The following is a 19414-nucleotide window of genomic DNA, read 5'->3' as shown; positions in this document are numbered from 1 at the left end:
AGACTAGATGGGAAATTATTTTTAAATTTTTTTTTTTTAAGTATTACTGCGTGATGGTCTGGGTTGAGATTGACATCTGGAGTGTGAACTCGGCCATGTCTGACAGCAAGTGCCATTTAGCACAACTTTAAACTTACCTTAGGAGGGCTTTATCCCTCTTCCCAGAGGCACTGGGAGTGGGAACATTTCTTGTGCAGATGCTGGACAGATATTAACTGTGTGATTCATGTAACCTGTAAAGGGATCCTTGGAAAAGAAGAAGATAATAATACAAAATATGAGCAAAGTGCACGGTGATCATGGTAATAGGGAGCGTGTGAGGCGCGTACTGTGCGCTTCAGAGGGGAGTATAAGGTGAGTGAGTGCTGGGTAGAGGCACTTGGGGCAGATTGTGATCAGAGTCTTCCTCAAAGCCTTTTTCCATACAATAATGAGAGTTCAAAATCCCACTTCTAAATAATTTTCATAACTCAGTGTTTAGTCGAGGTGGATGCTCTGTTTCAGCCCTTCTCCCTGAACTCAGGGCACCCAGACCCTTACTGGGCACTCTGCTCTTGCTGCAGGGGAAGCCAAAAGGGAAAAACTATTTCTTTCCAGTAAAAAGAGAGTAAAAAGCAGATGTTTCATATTAAGATACGTGCTTGTTTTTCCCTGAGCCACACGCTCTCTTTCTTCCAGGCTACTGTTCATTGCACAGTATCTGCAGCTGCTGCAGGGGAAAAGGTTAAATCATCTCAAAGTGAACAAGTAAAGTACTCCTTGGGTGGGCTTTCCCTGTTTGAGTTTCAAGCTCTGGAAGCTGTACCAAGCAGGTCAGGGTTTGGGAGCAGAGGCTCACGTTGAAAGGATAAAATAGAGTTCTCTTTGTGAGCGTCCTCAGCCGAGCTGTCACATCTCTGTGCTTCCAGGCCGAGGTGTCACCAAACCACATCATATGGAATGATTGCTGCTGGAAGCACGTAGTGCAGCTCCATGCTGGGAACACCTCAGGTACAGTCAGGGAAAACATCTCGTGAAATTTAATTTAGAATAAGCAGGACTCTATTCCTGATGAGTCAAAAGATTTAAAGAATCTCATTCCGTGATATTCCTGTGTTGCAAGTAGGCTCTACCTGAACTTGCCTTCACGTTTTCTCTAAATTTTGTATTCTTGTGTTATTTGAGGCACTGTTCTGTTCCCTTTCATCACGAAGACGGCTGGCATCAGTTTTGAAGCCTTTAATATTTTGCTGTTAATAAAGTGTAGGCTCCTGTTGTGTGTTAGGGACAGGCAGTTTACTGGGAATATCGAAGCTTCATGTGCTGGGATTGCATTGGGCATGGCATTAGGTAACTCCAAAAAATATTTGCTGTTTTCCTTTTGTAAAGACAGAATTGAGATCTACACCTGTTCACAGCATTCCCTTGCTGTGTTGGAAGTATGTGGGCTACTCATGAGTTAAGGGAGTTGGGAGAGAGATGTCAAATGGGTTTTGTAAGCCACAGGTTTGTATAGTTCTATTTTTTTACCTTGGTGTGAGCTGATGAAGGCTGTTCTGAGCAGTGCCCAAGTACAGTGTGGGATAAAGGCTGACTCTTTCTTCAGCTGAGCAGAATGAATGTAGATGTCAGCTTTAAGGTGTATGCAGGGAGGAATTTGCAAATTACTGAGTCCAAGCAGGAGCTGTGCTTCAAGTGCAGTTATGAAGGCATTCATCTTTCTGTCCGGCTCTTCCTCAGGCATTGAATGTGTTTGGTTTTGGCAAAAAGACAGCAAAATCTACTCAACAGTGTATGACTTTTCCCCCTTTGACCCTGCTACTTTCCATGTTTTAAGGGCAGACAGCCTTAATGTGTCACTGAGGTCCTTTCTGCTTCACTGCTGCTCTGCTGGTTTTGATATCTACTGATAATCGGCAGATAATGTTGCTGATTTACTCACAGCAAAATGCTGTTTATTGAGTCTGTGCAGTCAAAGTTCGTGTCTCTTCCCCTTCTGCCAAGAAGTGGTTATTTACACCTGTGTGACGTTGAAGGGTCAGCAGGGGGTAAGTCAGGTCACAAAGCCATCAGGGGTGCGTGTGGCAGGACAGTCCACTCCTGCTGCCCTAAGGTCCAGAGAGGGTTAAATGGAGCTGGCGGGAGGTGGGCTCAGATGTTGTTCAGGTAGCCAGGGACTCTAGTGGCTACAAAAACTTTGTGTGAGTCTGGAGAAGAACTGGACACACGCTCGTGAAGAGGCTGCCCTGGGTGTTCTTCACAGAATTGTAGAATGGCCTGAGTTGGAAGGGACCCACAAGGATCAGCGAAGTCCGGCTCCTCACCTTGCACCGGACAACCCCAGCAGTCACACCCAGAGCACTCAGATGCCCAAACTGGCTTGGGGAGGCCCAGGAATACAAACCACTGGAGGTGGAAAAATGCACGGAGAAGTTCAGTATTCTTACTCTCTTCCTTTACTTCCCAAACATCTCTGCACAGCTGCTGTTCCAAACTGGAGGTTAAGCTAGCTGTGCCCTATCCTTTGGTTCACCTCTGTGCCTCTTGGAGGACGTGACATGAGGTGTTTCACCTCTGAACTGGATCATCAAATCCAACTCCTGGCGCCGCACAGACACCCCTCCAATCCCGCCCTGTGCCTGAGAGGTTGTCCAAAAGCTCCTGGAGCTCTGGCAGCCTTGGGGCCGTGACCATTCCCCTGGGGAGCCTGGGCAGTGCCTCACTGAGTTCCCCCTCTGGGGGAAGAACCTTTTCCTAATATCCAACCTAACCCTGCCCTGGCACAGCTTCAGTTTCATATATTTAAAGGTTTGTGCTGAAGCTGTCTGGCAGAGTTGAGGTGTCCTGAAGGTGCTTTAATGGTCTGCAGAGACCTGATATTTTTCCATATGGGTGTGGAATGCTTTGGTTGAGAGTCTGCTCATGTGAACCCCCCACTGATCAAGGGCTGATGGGTTGCTTTTGAGATAAGTCACTTGTTTTTGCAGAATTACACATCCCAGAGAATTACACAATCCTGGGCACTGCTAAGCTAGGTTCTCACTGAGCTCAACACAAGAGCATCACGCTGGCTCTCGAGGCTGCTTTCCATCTTCTAATGCTGGTGGGAGCCGTTGTACCTTTTCTGCTGTGCTTGATGGTGTGAACACTTTGGAGCAGGGCAGTGCCCATTAGGTTGGAATTTGAATATTATTCTTGTGCTTTAATTTGGGAAGAGTACAAACACCTCGAGCCTAAAGATGAGAAGCTTTTTTAAAGTGTTACCCAGAGTTTTGTGCTGCTAACTGGTAATAAAATAATAATGAGCTGAAGTACAAAAGATCCAAGAACTGTCTGTGTACCAGCTTCCTGGGAGAACTACGGAGAAGTGGATTTGTAGAGTCACCTTCCCTGCTGTGGCAGAAGCCATGTCCTCCTCGGGGAGCCAAAAAGGGGCTGTGCTCTACCCCCACCTTGGAAGCACTGTGCCACAGAAGTCACACCTCCTGGGTCAGGCTGGCACATATTTCCCCAGCCCCTGGAGGAGATGAAAGACCTGGTTGTGTACCCCAGGTAGCAAATATCAGCTTTTCACACGATGCCTCCAAGGACGTTAGCTTTTACTCTGAAACTGAAACAAACTTCTCATCTGCTCCTTCCTTTGAAAATTAATGGGGAAAACAACCTGCAAGGCTTCAAGCTTCTGGTGGAGCCTTGTTCTCTCACGCTGACAGCTCAAAGAGGTTGTGGGGGTCTTTGTGGCTTCTCCAGCCAGTGTAGTGGTGTTTCTGTGATTCTGTGATATCCAGATAATGGTTTAGGTTGGAAGGGACCTCAAAGCTCATCTCGTTCTGACTCCTACCATGGGCACGGACACTTTTCACTAGACGAGAGCCCTGTCCAGCCTGGTCTTGAATACTTCCAGGGATGGAGAGTCCACAATCTCTCTGTTCCAGTGCCTCACCTGGAAGAAGTAAAGAACTTCTTCCTAAGGTGGCCTTTGAGGGCTGACCAACATGCTGCTTGCTGGCCATGTGCTGGGAAGAGACGGCTTTGCTGTGGTTCTGTTGACTGGTGCAGAGGGGCTTGTCCTGAATACAGGTGTGTGGGACCCGTGCCCAGCTCCACACCTCTGAATGCTTCATGTCCTCCTGCCTTTGGCACTCTGGAAAATAAGTAACTCTTCTTGCTGAAGTGCCTGGTACGAAGCAGAGCGTCCTTGTGGAAGGATCCTGCACAACCCCTGCATGGTTGTACAACGTCAAGGCCTGTTCAGCTCCAGGTGTCTCTCCAGGCCTGAGGCCTTGCTGGAACCATCCAGGCTAGGACATGTCACAGGAAGTGGGCTCAGTGTCTGGAGCTGCTAATGAAGCGCAAAAAGAGTTAATTATTTGTCAAGAGCTAGAAAGGATCCCTCTTGCTATTCATAGTTTCACACTTCCTCTTTCACTGTCATTCCTTGTTCTGCCTTATTCTTCCCTTCACCCAGGGACCTGGTCCCTGGATTCTCCATAATGTCAGGCTTTGGGCATCGAGGCTGGATGGAAAGGGAGAGGCTGGAGCTCATTACCATGATAAACTGGTGCTCTGACCGGGCTGTCCACATATTCTCACTTGCTAGCCACTGCTTTCTGCTGCTGCCAGAGGTGTCTTTCTGCTCCATGCCATACTTGCAGCTGAACGAGGTTCCTGCCTTCCCAGCCACGTTTAACATGGGCAGGATTCCTGGATGTATGGCCAGGGAAAGGATGGAGACCAAGCTCCTCATTTTGAACCTTGGGTTCTCTCCAGATGCTGGAGTCACATCTGTGTGAATGTGGGAGTCATGTTTGCTGTGCTTCAGGTCAAAAGCTCTGTTAAAAAAGGTCTTGAATGAGGTGGGGATGGGTTTTGTCACTTGGCCTTGCCAGTAGGAAGTGGCAGAGTCTGACCAGCATGGGGATTTTCCCACGTTACACTTGATCCTCTGTAACACGCTGGTTGTCTTGTACTTTGAGCAGAACATGAATAATGCCTAACCCCCTGGTTCCAACCTGAACCTCAGAATGGCATGAGATGACTTCCTTACCTTTATTCCTAAAGTGAATCATTGTACCACGGAGTGTGTTATAAATAGGCTTCTGTTTCTCTTCCTTGTTTGGAGTCACCACCAAATGCTGGGATTGGTGGAAGGAAACTGAGTAAGTTTCTGGCCAATGAACCCCATCTGGAATTTTTATGCACAGCTTTTGGTTTTCTTTCTGAGTTTAAGTAGGGCGTGTTCCAAGTGGCAAGAGAGAAGAGCTGAAAGGGTGTTCAGCATTTAAATATGTGGACTGTCATGTTAATGGGATGCTCCAGTTCTTTGCCCAGGAGTGGATGACAAGTGACTAAATAAAGCTGCAATCCCTGTTTTCCTGTGAATGGGTGCTTGTGTTTTTCCTTTCTTGTAGGTCTTGGTTTGGTACAAGTTTGGCTGGTTCTTCCTTGCTGCAGCCTCTGACCTGGTCAAATAACTTGGAATGACTTTAGTATCAAGTAAAACAAAAGTTGGCCTTAAATGCTTCACAACAAATTTAATATTGAGGACTACGTTCAGCTCCCTAATGCCTTTTCATTTGAGAGGAACGAGCGCCACTGCTTGCACACTGGAGTGGTGGCATATGTTCCTTGCACTGGTGGTTGGCTTCATTCTGGAGCTGGTGCTGGATAATTGTAGAGGAGGGTTAATTAATGATAGCTGTTGGGCTGTGAGGGCTTTCGAAGTCTGCTCCAGCCCCAGTGAGCAATCCTCCAGGCTTCTTGAGGACAGAAACTGTGAACAACATCAGAAGAGCACGGATGTGACCTGGACTGGACTGACCACAAGCTTCTGAAAGGACAGGGCAGAGGTGGACACCAAATTCCTGTGTGCTTCAGTCACAGTGGTGTCACTCAGCAGCACAGCCACAGTGGCTTCGGTCTGTCTTGCACTTCATGTTGGAGAAAGTAAAAATGCTCTCTGGTTTAAGATGCTAATATGGACCTTTACTGTTACATTGCTGTAACAGTTGGGAAAAGAAGGATTAAAGTGCTGACTTAACTTGGAGTATCCATTGGGGAGCTGGTTGCTTGTAGCCTGTGTAAGGGAGTCTCCTGTGGTGTTTTAGAAGAACCTTCTTTAGATGACAGAGCTTCTCAGAACTTAGACTTGCTTTTTAAAATTTTCATTTTTGTTAGAACTATCCATGTGTTTTCGTCCAAAGGACGTTACAGGCCCAGGTTTTGAGTACAGAACAGGCTGTGTCTGGTTGCTTTGGGCAGAGTTACCCAGAAATAGTTTCATTTTGGTTTGACTTCCACACCCCCTGTTACAGTGCACTCCCCCTCAGAAATTGCTATTTGGGCCCTGTGCTCTGGAGGGTGTTTTTTAAGGAAAAAAAGTCACAAACGAACAAAAGAAAAAACCCCTTACGCTTCCTTCTGACCAAAGTGCCTGGAGCACAGCAGGAGATGGAGCCAGCCCAGGGATACTGCATCAAGGGAGTTCAGGTTTGGGAACCTGTTTCCCAAGGTGGGGAAACACAGCTTACCAAAAACCAAACCTCCAATTACTGAAGAGACGGAAACATCTATTTTTTAAGAAAACTCTGTCTTCTGAACTAAAGTTCACATTATTTATTGCATGGAAAGCTATGAGTTTGCCCTGATAGAGGGTAAGGAGAATGATTTTCCTATGAGCAGTGGGGTTTGGCTCCATTTCATCCCCAGTACTTGGAAGCTGCCATATCCAGCTGAAAACAAACAATGCCTTTTTTGTTTTTAAGCAGCATACAGTAAGATTGGAAGTCACTGGTGTGAACTGTCGCATGGAGACTTCCTGAAATGTGCTTTCTTCCTTGCCAGGTTCAGTACAGATATGAGTGCCTGGCTGCTCTGCTGCTCCCGCGCCCCAGTGCTCGCTGCCCTGTGATTTTGGATAACAAGCCTAAGAAGTGAGTTGCACCTCGTGTGGTGAGTGTCGCATGCCTTTGATATTCTGGAGTGTCTTGGCTTGGAGATACTCAAATATTCCTTCCTAAAAAACCCAAACTCGCCTGTATTTGATAAGAGGCACCTCCCCTATGGAAACAGGGAGAACTGAGGCTGTTCCATCTGGAGAAGGGAAGGTTGTGTGGACACCTCAGAGCACCTTCCAGGATCTGAAGGGGCTGCAGGGAAGCCGGAGAGGGACCATTCATCCAGAACTGTAGGGGCAGGACAGGGGAGAATGACTTCAAACTGAAATAGGGGAAGTTTAGGTTAAATACAAGGAAGGAATTGTTCCCTGTGAGGGTGGGGAGGCCCTGGCACAGGCTGCCCAGAGCAGCTGTGGCTGCCCCTGGATCCCTGTAAGTGTCCAAGGCCAGGACATGGCTTGGAGCAACCTGGGATAGTGGAAGGTGTCCCTGCTCATGGCAGGGGGTGCAACAAGCTGAGCTTTCAGGTCCCATCCAACCCAAACCATTCTGTGATTCTTTGATTCTCCAAATAAGGCAAGACACTAAAAATCCAGTATGGTGTCTGGATTATCAATGAAATATCTGCCAAGCCTGTGGAAGGATGCTTAGAGACCCAAATGCAAGTTGTTCAATTCTTATTCCTTATTTCCATTTTAATTTTTTTCCCCCCCTCTCAGTTTTGTCAGCATTTTTCATCTGAAGTAACTTATCTGGGAACTTACATCCCTGATTTCCTTTCCCTGGTTTTATTTTTAGAATGACACATGTAGAGCTGAGAAGTAGGTAGCTGCAGTGCTGCTCATCAGTGACGAACAAGGAAATTGGGCAGGATTAAAGGCAGGGAGAGTCCAGAGTCTTTTGTGGTGAACTGGGAGCAGAGTTGTTGTGTTCTGCGTCCAAGTGTTTGAGTGACAAATAAAATAAGGGCCAGGTTACCTGTTCTATAGCAGCTGACCTGTGGAATGAGCAGAAAACTCGAAACTGAAGTTGTTGGGAAAATTTTCCTCTCCAGAAATCAAAAGGAAATAGCATTTGTAGGTGAGAGTGTTGGACTGATTCCAGTGGGAATAGATCCCTGGATTTCATGAAAATAAACCAGCGAGTGTTCTGGTTTGGTGAGGATGGTGACCTTTAGGGAGTGCCAGTCCCTGCTTGGCACAAGGGGTTTTTGGGGTGTACATAAAGGCTGAAACTGGCACTAGAATTCCCTTTCTGGACTTCTGAAAAAGCATTTATGTAGTGACAAACTATTTTTTCCTGTGCAGACTGAGTGATCCTGATTAAGTCATTGGGGTGTTTTGTTTAGGGCCATAATTGTGCAGCATCCTTTGGGAATGTTGTTTCTGTTTTTGGCCAAAGTGATGTGACAAAATAAATTCTTTTAAAATTGTCATTTCCATTTAGAATTTTCTCTGTAGAAAGCTTCGTGAGCTTCTTGCCTTTTGGTAATTTCAGCGGGGGTTGAGGGGTGTGTGATGGATGGGCCACAGTTTCATCCTCTCAGCATCTTCCAGCCTGGAGGAGAAATCTGGTTCCACTTTTGCTTGATATTGTATCTCAAATTATTTTTGCAGCTTCATTCCCTAAAACCAATTTGTCTATTTTTGGTGACAGTAGTAGGAGTGTCATTAATTGTTGAAAAGTGTTCAGTTTGAGCAATTCAGGCTGGTTCTGAGCTTTAATATCTTCTATGAGCCCAGCAGAGGCTGTGTCATCTGCCTGGGCCTTGTTTCACATTATTTTTTTTCTCAAAGAGAACCCCTGCAGTCTAAAGCTTTGCTGTTGTGATGTTGTGGAGGGTTTCTTTTGGAACTGAAGTCACTGGCTTGTTTTTCTGTATGCTGCCTGTAAGATGTCTGGGATCTTGGGAAGTTTTTTTGACTCAGATAAACCTGTTTCCTGAGGTTTGGGTTTGTAGCATGCTTTTTCACTTGGGTGAAGCTGGTTTCCTGTTCCTGCCTCCTTTTATCTCTCCGTATATTTTAATTTAATATTTAAAGAAGCGCTGCTTTTCCCATTCCATGGCTTCCACAGGTGCTCCTGTGAGCCAGCACTCTGCCTCATGCCATTACTTGTCTGTGTGTGTCCTCACCTGTGTGTTCCCTGCCTCAGGATCCCCGAGGTGTGCTGGCCTGACTTCTTCCCAGCTCCAGTGAAACCAGTGCCGGATGCTTCCCTCCCACATTTGTGCTGCAGAGCCAGATGTTGCCCATGTGAGTGAGGAGCTGGCTCTTGGCACTGCTGTGGTGACCTCGGTGTGCTTGGTCAGCCGCGTCCAGCTTGAGGAATTTGGCCTTAGGTGCAAATTTTTTTCCCTGGATGGCATAAATGAGCAAGAGCAACAGCAGCTGCAGCCTCAAGCTGATGTCCAGAACCAGGGAGACAGCAGGGAGAGCTGCAGGTGCCTCCTCTGTACCCTGCTTGCATCCTGAGAGCGGCCCTGGTAATGTGGGGAAGCCAAAATTTCTTCTCGTACATGGAGCTTTCTAGTTGTATTAGTCATCCATCAGGCTTCTGGATTATTTAAGTGCTTCAGCTCTCCTCAAAAAACAGCAATATCTATTTGTAGAAAGGTACATCATGTGAAGTGCACTTCCCGTATATTAGAGCTGCCTGCTGGAGATGTTCTTGGGAATGCTGCCCCTCCAGTTGTGGGCCTTCAGGAGCTGGAGAGCCTCTATCACAGATCCGAAATCTTAAAGGCTTCTGGTTGGTCTTGTGGACGTGAATGGTGATACATTAGAGCTCCTCTCAACTTCTCCCACAAAATCACTCCTCCTGTTCAGCCCAGTGCAGCCTCAGCTGGTGGGTGTTGGTCTGCAGACGCTGAGAAACCCTGAGGAAAAGATGATCTGTAGCATTAAGGGAAAATACTCTTCCATTAGGCATGGGAGAACTCCTGATTCAAATAGTGAAAGACCAAAACCCTCTTCTCTAACTCTTGAACTTGTCCTGGCTTGAACTAAGTCTGAAAGTGCCTAGAGCTGAGCTGGCCCGTTTTTAAGCTGTAAGTTGTCTGTCTGTGCTGTTTGCAGAAAATCTTTAGGACAGTTGGTAGCTAGAAAGTTAATTCCAATACAGCACGATTATATCCTCATAAACTTAGAGAAAACTCAAATCTTGATGAGGTTTGTAATGTGTGTGAGTTGACTTCATTGCATTCTAACCCAGAAATTAAACGTGAGCTTTCATGTAAGGTTCTGAGATTCACAGACTGGCAAAACACTTGTCCTTGCTTATGCAGTCTGGCTTTTATGTAACTCATTATTTTTGCTCAAATGTTGCAGATAGTCGGTTTCCTCTAGCAACAGCCACCAGATGTTTCACTGAACAAGACTTAATTCTTTAAAATTGACCTGTGAGAAATGTGTGAAGGCGAACAGGGAGGCGGAACAATTGTATGTCAGCGTGATTTCCATTTCCTTGCTGAAATCCCACTGCAAGCCTTGCAGTTTGATTCCAGCAGCGATGGATCCTGATTTTTGTGGTGTACTATGAGGCCTTTTCCGTGGTTTTTAGTGCTTCCATAAGTGCGGTGCTGGGAGCAGGGGGATGGGATTGAGCTGTCTCACAACAATTAGTGTTACTTGGGCAATTAGCACTGTATGGATTAATTCTATTTGGTGGATATGCCACCGTGGGAATCCTGCTGTCTGTAGGTCTTCTGTGATCACCCTTGTGCTTTGCTAGACTATTTCCTATTTCTCTATTTCATATTTCCATGGGAAACCAACTCCTACCTCAGTTTTCCAGCTGGGGGAAGAGGTGATCCGGTGTTTTACTGGGGGACATGGGGCAAGTGGTCCTGGTGGTCACTGCAAGAAGTTCCCAGCAGCTCTTGTCTCTGAAACATCCCCATTCTGGGGGTTTGTCCTGTCCATCCAGGACCACTTTGTGTGGGAGAAGATTGCACAGGGATTCTTTGCTGGGGGTGAATGATCCATGAACTGGATTTTTGGGTCTGTTGTTTCCTTGTCCAGGTCTGCAGAGACTACATAAATCAAGGCAGAGCTGTGCCATTTCTCTCCCCCACGAGGATATCTTGCTCCCATTGTGCTGCTTCTTGTGCACTTCGGACATGGAGGTGTGCAGTGATCTCCAAGAGGAAATTTACTGGTCTGTAACTGGAGGTACTGGTGATAGCTCTGTACCTGAGAAGTAAGGATTGGGTAGAGGAGTTCAGCTCTGCAGATGTTTTCAAGGTTTTGGAGATTAAAGTATCTGCTGGTTTAGGCTAAAGGTGCTTCTGCACCTTTTCCAGTGCTGGAAATGCTTCAGGACACAGTGTGGATGCTCTGCTCCAGTCTTCAAAATTAGGGATTTTGGTATGTATTGGACTTTTTTTTGGTGATTTTTCAGATGTTCTAGGTGTCTGCCACAAAATTTTGGCACCACTTAAGCCAGAGGTAACTTGAATGTCCTTTTCTTGTAGTAAGATGTGCGACTGGTACTTGAAGTAGCATCCTGAACTCTTTTCCCTTGTGCTGCTTCTTCCAGTTTTGAAATTCAGCGTTTCCTGTCCTGTTTTCCCCTGATGGGATGGTGGAGGGGGGCTGTGCTACATCCCAGCGTTCCAGAAACCTGTGAGGGTGGAAAATGTGGCTGCAGTTTGAGGGAAAGCTGTTGCTGCTTAGCACAACCCATGTGTTAAGCGTAACACGAACGAGAGCCTTTATGTTCTGGCGTTGTTACACAGAGCTACTGAAAGTTACTGCAGGATGGGGGAAGCAGAACTCCTCGAGTTTGTGTGTTTATTGTGGTGTGTTAGAGGAATCATGAATGTCCAATTGTTCCCAAGTTCCTTCTCTGTCCAGTTAATGGAGCAACAGTGTGTGACAACCTGTTCCTGCTGGGAGAGATGGTGGCACCGACCGGTGCCTTTCCTTGTGCTGGTTCTGAGGCTTCTTCATCCTCTCAGGAGGATGGTGAGGCCCTGACACAGGTTGCCCAGAGAAGCTGTGGAAGTGTCCAAGGCCAGGTTGGATGGGGCCTGGAGCAACCTGGGATAGTGGAAGGGGGATGGCACTGGGTGAGCTTTAAGGTCCCTTCCAACCCGATCCAGCCTGGGATTTGGCTGGCAGCCAGCCCTGCAGTTCTGGAGTTGACTCACTGAGAGGTCAAACAAGTGCCAGAGCTGGTGGAAAGGAGAGAGCTGAGGGTGTCTGATGGATGGAGGAGCAGGAAGGTGCCTTTTGGAGTAGCTGGATGTTAACTGGGGTACACGTCTGATGTGTGTGTACCAGGCATGCCTGTGTGGTAACCTGGGGGCTGCTCAGCTCTTCAGTCAGAATTACCTTATTACAGAATCATTTAGGTTGGAAAAGACCTTTAAGATCAAGTCCAACTTTTGACCAATCACCACCTTTTCAACCAGAACAGAGCACTAAGTCTACCATCAGTCGTTTCTTGAACACCTCCAGTGATGGTGACTCCACCACCTCCCTGAGCAGCCCATTCTGATGCTTGACAACTCCATCTGAGAAGAAATTCCTCCTGATGTCCAACCTGAACCTCCCCTCGCACAGCTTGAGGCCATGTCCTCTCATCCTGTCGCTCCCTCAGCCCCGAGACACCTAAAGAAAGCCTGGCTTTGCCTCCTACTCTGTCCTTCCTCATTGTAACTGTGCCAGTGTGGGGCTGTCACTGCTCGTGGAGCCGCTCTGTCCCTCCCAGCAGCGTGGGAGGTGTGACCCTGACCCATGGCTGCCAGTGCTGGGAGGCTCTGCTGTGCTGGAGTTGCCTTGTCTTCGCCTAATTTCAGCTTTTAGCCTGTCTCAGCCTGGCTGCTGAACTGCTAATGCTGTGCTCATGGTCTTTTACATCCCTGGAATGGGCTGGAGGAGCCTGAGCTGCTCTGTGCTGTGGAAGCAACGTTTCAGGCCCATGGGGTGCTGTGGGGCCATTTGGGGGTTCACCTGCAGGCAGCTGCTGGGACGTGCTTGTAGATTGGATAGATGTTGCTGGGATAAACTGATTTTTATCTGGGAAGGTTTCCTTGCTGCTCGCTTCCTTTGGGTCATGAATCTGGAGGTAAACAATCGTTTCAATTCTAAGAATTGGGAGCTTTTTCTCATCACCTCAACCCCCCATTTCTGAGCTTCAGCAGTTGTAGATGACTGAGTATGAAACACTTCCCTGTGTGTCTGAGAGACTAAGATCGAATCTAAAAGGGACCTGTCTTAGTGAGCAGCATCCCTGCCCATGGCAGGGCGTTGGAATGAGGTGGGCTTTAAGGGCCCTTCCCACCCAAACCATTCCGTGATTCCATGAGCGTGTGGACTGCTGTACCTACAGAGCTTTGACTCTCACCCAGACTCTGTGGCTGTGCTGTTGTAAACAGAGCCAGGAGGGCTGGTTTTGAGCCATGCTGAAGGCTTGGTCTCACTGACTGCTTTCCTGGGAAAAAACCCACTACCAGGAAAACTAAAGCTTGATTGCTGAGTTTTGTACCTGATCACCGCCTAGATCAGGTATGAGCTGCTTTTTTGTGTTCGTACATGAATTGGGAAAATTGTCATACAGTACCTGTGACCTTTCCTTGGAACAAACAAACCCCACTGCTAATGTGCACCTATCACAGTAAACCAGGGAGTAATCCCTGGAAAAGACTATAAAATCATTATAATCCTTTCATTTCTCAGCGTACAAGTGTGTAAGGGATGTCAGGAGATACTTGGGCATCATCACCTGTATCTGGTAGTGTTTCAAGGAACACCAGAAGAGCTGGCCCCTGGAAGTGGCATCTCCTGTTTCCTGTCAGAAGTCCTTTGGTGTGAGCGCTCCCAGGTTGTGCTGTGCAGCATTTGCACATGTGGCCTGTGGGAGAGGAGAGATCAGCTGCAGACAGGGCCTATCCGACCTCCTTCCTGGCCAGCTGGCAGGTGATGTGATTTCTACAGGCAAATACATGGTTGTTGTCATCTTCTCTTCCTCAAGCAGCAGCAGAGGTTTGCAGGGCTGTAAATCACTTCAGAGAGTGCAGGTAATGAAGCCAGGTCCCTTGGGGACATCAGGCTGGTACTTTATAGATGTGGTCAAGCAATGATCCATCGCAAACAAGGGGTTGATTATATTTGGGTAGGTTGTTCCCTTTTCCATGTGCAGCTTCAGACGCAGCCTGTGAGGGATGATGGCCAGACAAGCATGGTTGAGAGTTTATTTTCATTTTAATATTGCCCTCAGCTGCTGGGAGATCTAATTTTTAACATTTCCTGTATCAGGAGGCAGATGGCCCTCAGTTTCCTTCTCACCTAAACTTTCTTCTCCAGGTGAATGAGAATCAAATCTGGGCAGTTCTTGTGACAAAATGGTATTCTTCCAATTCTTGTTCTCTCACTTATCAATGGAAATGGAAAATGGGTTAAAAAGACCTTTCTGATGCAGATTTCTAAATTGGCCATGGTGAAATTGTATCAAGCTTTTCATTTTCTGGGATGCCATCTTTGGGGGCATGGAGCTGCTCCTGTGAACAAGGATGGTGGTTGCCCTCAAATGAGCTCCGAAGGTCACAGGTTCAAGAAGGGATGAGCTACCTCGTGTGGCCCAAGCTGCAGGGCACTGTTCCATGAGCTGTGGGAACAAGAGGCTGCACAGATACACCCAGAGCAGGGCGAGTTCAGTCAGGGAGGAGAGCCAGTCCAGCACGGTTGCATTGATGATATCACAGGTCCTGAGGTGGTCTGCAAGTCCTTGGCTCTAACACGGAGCATCGCTGTGCTCTTCCCGTGCTCCCAGGGGCTTGGCTGGCTGGTGATTGTCCATCACACCTGCACTGTTGTGGCATTTCTCTGAATAATCTGAAATGCCCTTGTGCCACCTGCCTGTTTTCACGATCTGTCTGAGAAGACTCAGCTAGAAATAGCCTGAATTTTCTTCCGCATGCGGTGATTCGAAAGCGTACTTTGTGGCTGAGTACAGAGCCATTTCTGGGTTTCAGACCACAAAGGATGATGTTTGAAAAAGTGCCTGAAGTACTGGGCTGTTGTCTAGAGATGCGATCAAGAGGTGCTGTCTTTCCTTGTGGAAGAACTGCCTTGTAGGCAGAAGAATTGGGCTTGCTTTTCCAGCTTTCTCAAGGTCGTGTTGTTGGCATGGGTCGGGGAACAGGTGCTGTAATGGAGTAATTAATCTTGGAAATACAGTTTAAGATAGCACCTAAAGGGGATCTGTGGTTGAGGGAGGCAGGGTTCCAGCAAAGGATTCTTAGAGCTCAGCCTGTATTTAAGTGAAGATTTGGTGGTGGGGGAGGATTTGGATGGGAAGTTGGTGCCTCTCAGAGGACAAAGAGGCTTGGTAGCATCTCCGATTTCTCTTGTGGTTTGGAGGCAAATCTTGCATGGGACAAACCCCCCCTTCTTGTTTTAGATGATGGTATTAAAACTAATAGGGTGGAAAAAGGTGTTATGTCTCTGCTCAGTGAGGTTACTGCTTGTGAAATAAATGCTGAAGCTCAACGTGAAGAAATGTGCCAGCTGTGATTAGTCCAGGGCCATGCAGTGCAGGATAAGGGAATGTTATCATCAGGATGTGCTTCCCTTGGCTACAGATCTCTGTGAGCACCTGTGTGGCATCTCTGCTTTGTTTTAAGAGAGAAACTTGACTCTGAAGTCCAGATGAGTGTGAGAGGTAGAATAAACAGCTTTCTCCTTCAGCTCCAGGGACCTCCTCTGATCACCACTCCTTGTTCATTGTTTCCTTGCAGGGCATTGGCTTTAGTTTCTCCCACTGCTAATCCAGGGAGTCCATAAGGTGATTTCTAACCTTTCTGCACCAAACTGTTGCTATATCACAGATTTGGTTCTTGAGGAATGTTTAGGCTTCTCTCTGCAGTGTCACTGATTTGTAAGTCATTCTAGGATGGGAAATACGGTTTCATGGAGCTGCACACACTTCCTGTGGATTCTGCTGCTGGAGTAAGTGCATTCAAGGATGTCTTAGGAAACATGGTTTCTGTTTGGATAATCCAGTGCCTAATAAGGCCCAAGTTCTGAGGCTTCTTCTGTGAACAGGGCTGAGTGACTCCACTCCCATGTGGATTCCTTTGTGTTATGCTGCATAACTGAGCTGGTGCTTCATTATTTTCCTCACTGAGGTAATGTGTTGATCGGTCTCCTATGAATTTATCATAAATTCAAGGCCTTTGAATTCTTTGTTAAGTGGGATTGATGCCAACTTTGTGTTGTGGTCAGCAGGCTGGTGGGAAGGGATGGCATGCAGAGGGACCTGGAGAGGCGGGACTGTGGGAAACTCACGGAGCTCAACAAGGCCACATGCAAGGTCCTGCCCCTGGGCCAGGGCCATGCCGAGCACAAACACAGGCTGGGTGGAGAAGGGATCGAGCACAGCCCTGGCAGCCCCAAAGCCCCAGTGCCCTGGGCTGATTCCCCAGCTTGGGCCGCAGGGCAGGGGAGGATTCTGCCCCTCTGCCCAGCTCAGGTGAGCCCCCACCTGCAGAGCTGCCCCAGCCATGGGGTCCAACAGCAGAAGGACCTGGAGCTGCTGGAGAGAGCCCAGAGGAGGCCCCGGAGCTGCTCCCAGGGCTGGAGCCCCTCTGCTCTGGAGCCAGGCTGGGAGAGCTGGGGGTGCTCACCTGGAGAGGAGAAGGCTCCAGGGAGAGCTCAGAGCCCCTTGCAGGGCCTAAAGGGGCTCCAGGAGAGCTGGAGAGGGACTGGGGACAAGGGGTGGGGGGACAGGACCCAGGGAATGGCTTCCCACTGCCAGAGGGCAGGGCTGGATGGGATATTGGGAAGGAATTGTTCCCTGTGAGGCTGGGCAGGCCCTGGCACAGGGTGCCCAGAGCAGCTGTGGCTGCCCCTGGATCCCTGGCAGTGTCCAAGGCCAGGTTGGATGGGGCTTGGAGCAGCCTGGGACAGTGGCAGGTGTCCCTGCCCATGGCAGGGATGGAACAAGATGAGCTTCCAACCCAAACCAGTCTATAAACACAGGAAAGGGTTAGAAACTTCTGAAACAGGAGTGTCAATACATGAGTCTTAATTCCTTGAGGAATGCAGCAAAATCCTTCTTTTTGGTAACCACAAGCCTTCCCTCTTGTCCATGCTAGGGGATATTTATAGTTTTAGTGGTGTGTGCCTTGCCTTTCCTTCCTAATGGATTGCCACCACAAGTGGGTGGCAGATTTGTTTGTTTTGGCACAATATTCCCTTTACATAGGCACGTCTGGAGTTTACAGCAAACGGAGCCAGGCCGTGAACTGTGCAAAGTCCTTAACACGAGGGAAAGGAGAGAAGCAGGAAGAGTTGTCACGTAAAATTAGCTCTCCAAAACTGAGCCATCTCTTCAGCTCATTTCCCTGCTGCTTTCAGGCTGCTTCCTTAAGCTGACATTGCTCCATTGGATGCACCGTGAGCTTGAGCGTTTGTGTCAGCGCTGCCTGTTCCTGCCACTTGCCCTCACTGGATGTGCCGTGCGTTGGGAATCCAGTATCCCTCCTCTAGGCCATGGAGTAGCTCCAATGGTGATGCTCTTCTGGCACAAATTGTAATGGAAGGAACCAAAACAGCAAGGTGACGTCAGAAAGGGAGCTCAGGTGTTCACTCACTGTTGGAGTGCCTTTGATTGACCTGTCAGGTAAGCATCAGGTGGTGATGCAGTGCTGAGATGGACATAAAGGGTTATCAGTGGTGGTGGCAGAGGCTGACATTAATTAAATCCACTGCCACAACCTTAACACAGCAGCATTTCCAAATATCTGGCTTAATAATGAAAATGAATGTGATCCAGGATATGGCTTTGGAATTACTGCTTGTGGCTTGAAAAATCTTGTGGAATATCCTGAGTTGGAAGGCACTCACAAGGATCATCGAGTCCAACTCCTGGCCCTGCACAGACACCCCAAAAATCCCATGTCCCTGAGAGTTGTCCAAACACTTCTGGAGCTGTAGCAGCCTTGGGGCCATGACCATTCCCTGGGGAGCCTGGGCAGTGCCCGACCACCCTCTGAGAGAAGAACTTTTTCCTAATATACAACTTAACCCACCCATGGTGTTTTTCTTGGTCTGCAGGGATTTGGGGGATTGCACGTGTCCCTGTAGGCATTAACAGCCTCTTGGGCACATTGTCCATCACCTGGTGCAAAGGCAGGTGATGTCTGACCACGCCTGCTTGACAACCCATGTTCAGAAGAGCCAGGAAAGGATGGTGATGTCTCCACCAGGCTGATCCTTCACAAATTTACATTTGTCCCTTTACTGTGAGCTTGAGGGGGGAAATTTGATGACCTTGGTGATGCCCATGTGAAAGCTGGATGGGTACTGGCAGAAGACATCTCTGAAGCTTCTCCAGACTGTCGCTGTGGGAAACCAGAGAGTGTTTGTTGCCATCTCTGGTGCTGCATGTGCCACCCAGGCGTGTTCTGGTGTGTAGGATGGCTTTACAGGAATGCCAGTGCAGAGACTGATGCTGGATGCTCCTGGATGGAGCACATGGACCTCATCTTGGGCTCATTTCACAAAGAAGCTGCACCTGTGAAAGCACAGGTAGAAAAATGACAGATGTGGGATGGTGCTTCCTAATACAGCTGGAGGAAGCTAAAATATCCATCCAAGGTGTGAAGACTTTTGAGGAGCTGGCAACTTCAAAATTGAGGAAGAAAAAACCCATAAAACCAACCAACAGCACAGATCTTCAAGTATTATAATTTTTTACAGCCATGTGGCTGCTCTTGGAGTGTTGGTGGCTCCTGCTTGGCTTCCCCCTGCGGGTGGGTGCCACGGGCCACTTCCTTGCCAGATTGAGGAAGGAGCTCGGCACAAACATTTACTTTCTGTGAACAAATGCAACTGTCTGACTGTGTATCTTGGGATTATGGTGCCTAATTGCCCTACTGAGGAAGTGCAGATTTTTATGGAGCTGATGGTGTGGGTGTAGCCACCAGCACAGTTAGACCAGTAACCAAGACTGGACCTTGCACTGGGGAGGAGGCGGCTCAACTGCCAGCAAGTGACCTTTGCTTCATTTAGAAATAAATAAAGAAAAGTAAAATACAATAAATGAAAATTTAAAAGGCAAGAGACAGGCTCTAAACATCCTCTGGCCCGCCTGCAAGGGGGTTGTGCTTCTCCAGAGGGTATTTTGCTGGGTCTGGATGTAATTCCTGGCACCTTTCAGTAATCTACGTCCTTCTGACAGCTGAACTGCTTCGTCAGGACACACAGTTGGGAGATCTGGGAGATTTAGGGAGTCCTACATCTCAGAGAGGAAGGAAAGGGTGGCTCTTTATGTGCCATGAGGATGCTGCCTTGTGGGATAGGTGGGTTTTGGGGTGGGACAGCTTGTTTTGGGGCTGCAGTGTTGACAGCATGGAGTTTTTGTAACCCCATACTGAGAAGGGGAGACAAATTGCTGCAGAAGGTTTCAGGCGTTGAGCACAACAGTGCCTTAAATATCAAACTCTAGCAGTTTTTAATGTATGTGATCTATCCCAATAAAAACCTTCCTCTCCCAAAACAGAGCTGGCAGGCAATCTGGTTGCTGGCAAC

The 19414-nt window shown here is 48.0% G+C and overlaps 1 protein-coding gene across 4 annotated transcripts in view; it reads left to right on the top strand.

Annotated features, from left to right (window-relative positions):
• The window catches only part of CSNK1G1 (casein kinase 1 gamma 1), a 105608-nt gene that overhangs the window by 13239 nt on the left and 72955 nt on the right, over positions 1-19414 (top strand). For 2 of the 4 annotated variants that reach the window (XM_048317722.1, XM_048317719.1), the window contains exon 2: positions 6823-6930. The exons of 1 other annotated variant lie outside the window; for it this stretch is intronic. The gene's annotated coding sequence lies outside the window, so the exon portion shown is untranslated. The remainder of the gene's footprint in view (positions 1-6822; positions 6931-19414) is intronic. One more of the 4 variants, XM_048317720.1, reaches the window with a different exon arrangement.

This window comes from Corvus hawaiiensis, chromosome 13, assembly GCF_020740725.1.
Source record: "Corvus hawaiiensis isolate bCorHaw1 chromosome 13, bCorHaw1.pri.cur, whole genome shotgun sequence".
NCBI lineage: Eukaryota > Metazoa > Chordata > Aves > Passeriformes > Corvidae > Corvus > Corvus hawaiiensis.
Note: the sequence above shows the minus strand (reverse complement) of the source record. Positions and strands in the feature narration are given on the sequence as shown.